This window comes from Nycticebus coucang, chromosome 20, assembly GCF_027406575.1.
Source record: "Nycticebus coucang isolate mNycCou1 chromosome 20, mNycCou1.pri, whole genome shotgun sequence".
Classification (NCBI taxonomy): Eukaryota; Metazoa; Chordata; class Mammalia; order Primates; family Lorisidae; genus Nycticebus; species Nycticebus coucang.
The window spans coordinates 31,169,416-31,173,048 of NC_069799.1; the positions used below are offsets into that span (position 1 = coordinate 31,169,416).

The following is a 3,633-nucleotide window of genomic DNA, read 5'->3' on the forward strand; positions in this document are numbered from 1 at the left end:
AGGGAAAAATTCTTTTCCTTACCTTTTCTAGCTTCTAGAGGAGGCCTACATCCCTTGGCTTGAGGCCCTCTTAATCCATCTTTAAAGCCAGCAATGGAACATCTCATTCATTCTCTCCTTCCTCTTCTTCTCTACTACCCACCCTTCCTCCTTACCTCTTCTCTCATCATATCTCCTCTCTGATACAATAAAATGTTAATCAGCTTCTTGCCTGCCCTCTCCTCCCCTGTGCACCATCCCTGCTGAACTGGCTGGCTGGCCTGGCTCCCCTCCCCAGCCCCTATGGGTAGGCTGACTGCCCTGAGGAGGCAGGGAGGGGAGGGCTGAGCCAGTCTGTGGGCTGGTAATGATGTCAAACTTCTGTCCTGCCCCCAACTGCACATGGAAGAGCACCCAGTCCAACCTGGCCTACTTCAGGTTCCCACGGGATCCAGCCAGATGCCAGAAATGGGTGGAGAATTGTAGGAGCACAGACTTAGAAGATAAAAAACCTGATCAACTAAATAAACATTATCAATTATGTGACAAACACTTTGAGACCTCTATGATCTGTAGAACTAGCTCCTACAGGACAGTTCTTTGAGATAATGCAATATCAATAATATTTGATCTCACCAGTCATTTGAACAATCCACACAGTAGACACAGAAAACTAATAAAAGAATTGAGTAAAGAGGAAATCAGGGCTCTGAAACAGAAAAAAATTGATGAAAGTTCTGAACAGGAAGAAAGACATAAAGAAACCAATAACAGCAATGCTCAGAACCCCAGTACAGAAGAGGGGGGTGAAGAACAGGATGAGGACATTTTACCTCTAACCCTTGAAGAGAAGGAAAACAAAGAATATCTAAAATCTCTATTTGAAATTTTGATTCTTATGGGAAAACAAAACATACCTCTAGATGGACATGAGGCTGATGATCTACCATGAGGTCCTTTACTCCTGATAACTTTCAAGTGCTGCTGGAGTGACGGATACATTCTGGTAAAGAGGTTCTGAGAAAGTGCTTTGAGACAACAGCAGTTAATACATTGTTTTGTTCAAAAATACAGCAGAAACAGATGCTAGAAATCTGTGAGAGCCACATTCGAGAAGAAACTCTCAAGGAAGTGAGAGCCTTACGCTTCTTTTCTCTAAGGGGAAGAGCACCTGCCGGTGCTGGTGAGGTTCGGGGATAAATCTCATAACCTGAGAGAGGAATTTGTGGGCTTCCTGCCTTATGAAGCCGATGCAGAAATTTTGGCTGTAAAATTTCACACTACAATAACTGAGAAGTGGGGGTTAAATATGGAGTATTGTCGTGGCCAGGCTTACATTGTGTCCAGTGGATTTTCTTCCAAAATGAAAGTTGTTCCTTCTAGACTTCTAGAAAAATATCCCCAAGCTATCTACACACTTTGTTCTTCCTGTGCCTTAAATATATGGTTGGCAAAATCAGTGCCTGTTATGGGAGTATCTGTTGCATTGGGAACAATTGAGGAAGTTTGTTCTTTTTTCCATCCATCACCACAACCGTATTTGAGAACTTGACAATGTAATTTCTGTTCCTTTTCAGAATAGTGAAGAAAGGGCTAAAGAATTGAAGGAAATTTGCCATTCTCAGTGGACAGGAAGGCATGATGCTTTTGAAGTTTTAGTGGACCTCCTGCAAGCACTTGTTTATGTTTAGATGGTATAAATAATGACACAACTGTTAGATGGAATAATTGTATACCTGGACAAAAATTTGTCCTCTGTAGTGCAGTAACATATTTTGATTTTGTGGAAGGCTGACACCACAGCATCTAGTTTGTAGGCCAAGTGCTATTTCCGGTACTAACAGACTTAAGTTTCTATTTCCCTGCAAATGCTAGGCCTAAGTTTCTATTTCACTGCAAACGCCAGGCCTCTTCTCGTAAATCACGTGAGCGAAACTTGGAAGCTTGCCGTTTGGAACTTATCTCCACCAAGGCCAGCTTGCTTGGATACCTGGTGACGTAAACCTCCTCCTTCACCTACCCTTATATACCCTGGAAGAACTTTGCAATAAACGAGACTTGATCAGACTCCTGTCTTGTCTCCATTCTTCACGCCCCTTGCCCCTTCCCATTCTCACCCCCTCCTCCAGGTATCCCTGTCGACTGACCCAAGGGCCGGGTCATGATTTTATTGTTACAATTGTTGTTCTTTAAAATTTCCTCTTTTTCACAAGGGCCTTTGGAAAAAGTCTCCAGGGGCAAACCAATAGCTTGACTGACTATTTCTTGCTTGACTATTTCTTTGCAGCCAGTAGCTTGACTGCAGTACTGCATTCACTCAATGAAGTGATGGAAAATATTGAAATTTATTATGAGTTTTGGTTTGAGGAAGCCACAAATTTGGCAACTAAACTTGATATTCAGATGAAGCTCCCTGGGAAATTCTGCAGAGCTCAGCAAGGTATCTTGGAACCTCAACTAACTTCTCAGAGTTACTATAAAGAAACCTTAAGTGTTCCAACAATGTAACACATTATTCAAGAACTTAAAGATATATTCTCAGAGCAGCACCTCAAAGCTCTTAAATTCTTGTCTCTAGTACCCTCAGTCATGGGTCAACTCAAATTCAATACATCAGAGGAACACCATGCTGACATGTACAGAAGTAATTTACCCAATCCTGACACACTCTCAGCCAAACTTCATTGTTGGAGAATTAAAGGGAAACACAGAGGAAAAGATATTGAGTTTCCATCCACCATTTATGAAGCCCTTCACCTGCCTGACAGCAAGTCTTTTCCTAATGTGTATGCATTGCTGAAAGTCCTGTGTATTCTTCCTGTGATAAAGGTTGAGAATGAGCGTTATGAAAATGGATGAAAATCTCTTAAAGCATACTTGAGGAACACTTTGACAGACCAAAGGTCAAGTAACTTGGCTTTTTTTAATATAAATTTTGATATTAAACACGATCTGGATTTAATGGTGGACACATATATCAAACTCTATACAACTAAGTCAGAGCTTCCTGCAGATAATTCAGAAACCATTGAAAATACCTAAGAGACTTTAAATATATTTAAAGGCTTTCTCTTATATTTGATATTTGAAAGAAGAGCTGTAGGTGGATTGAATACTTTAGCCATTGATAATCTACCTAGTTGAATGGCCCCTATTGAATGCTCATGCTTTGAAGACCTATTCGTTCTTCATTAAAAGTGCCATCTTTCACTTTTTTGGAATCTCTGCTACTAACACTGTTAAATTGTTTTAGTTAAGTCAATTTAGACATAACATTTACTATCACAGTAGACACACATCAGGTATTGCGTTGTCAATTCTTTGAAGAAATAAATTTTGAAGAGGTATGATAGGAAAGAATACATTTTATAAAATGTTACAATAAAGCTAATGATTCCCCTTTGAAGCTAATAAAAGTTTTAAATATGTTGTTAAAAATCTGTGGACAGTTAAAAGAAATTACCAGAGAGAACCTTGCAAGCTCACCAAATGAAGATATCTGCGTAGATTTTGTCTTTATCAACTGGACTTAAAGGAACAAGTGACAGTTACAGTTTGAATGGGAGAGCCTGCCATTGTTACCCTCCATCAGGTTGTTGCTGTTTACATTTCTTTGTCCAGCCTATTCTCCATAAGCTTTTTAGCAGGCATATG

At 40.0% G+C, this 3,633-nt stretch overlaps 1 pseudogene; it reads left to right on the forward strand.

Moving 5' to 3' along the window:
• The first annotated feature begins 349 nt into the window (after positions 1 to 349).
• Positions 350 to 1,774, forward strand: LOC128572565 (52 kDa repressor of the inhibitor of the protein kinase-like; annotated as a pseudogene).
• Positions 1,775 to 3,633: the final 1,859 nt, after the last annotated feature.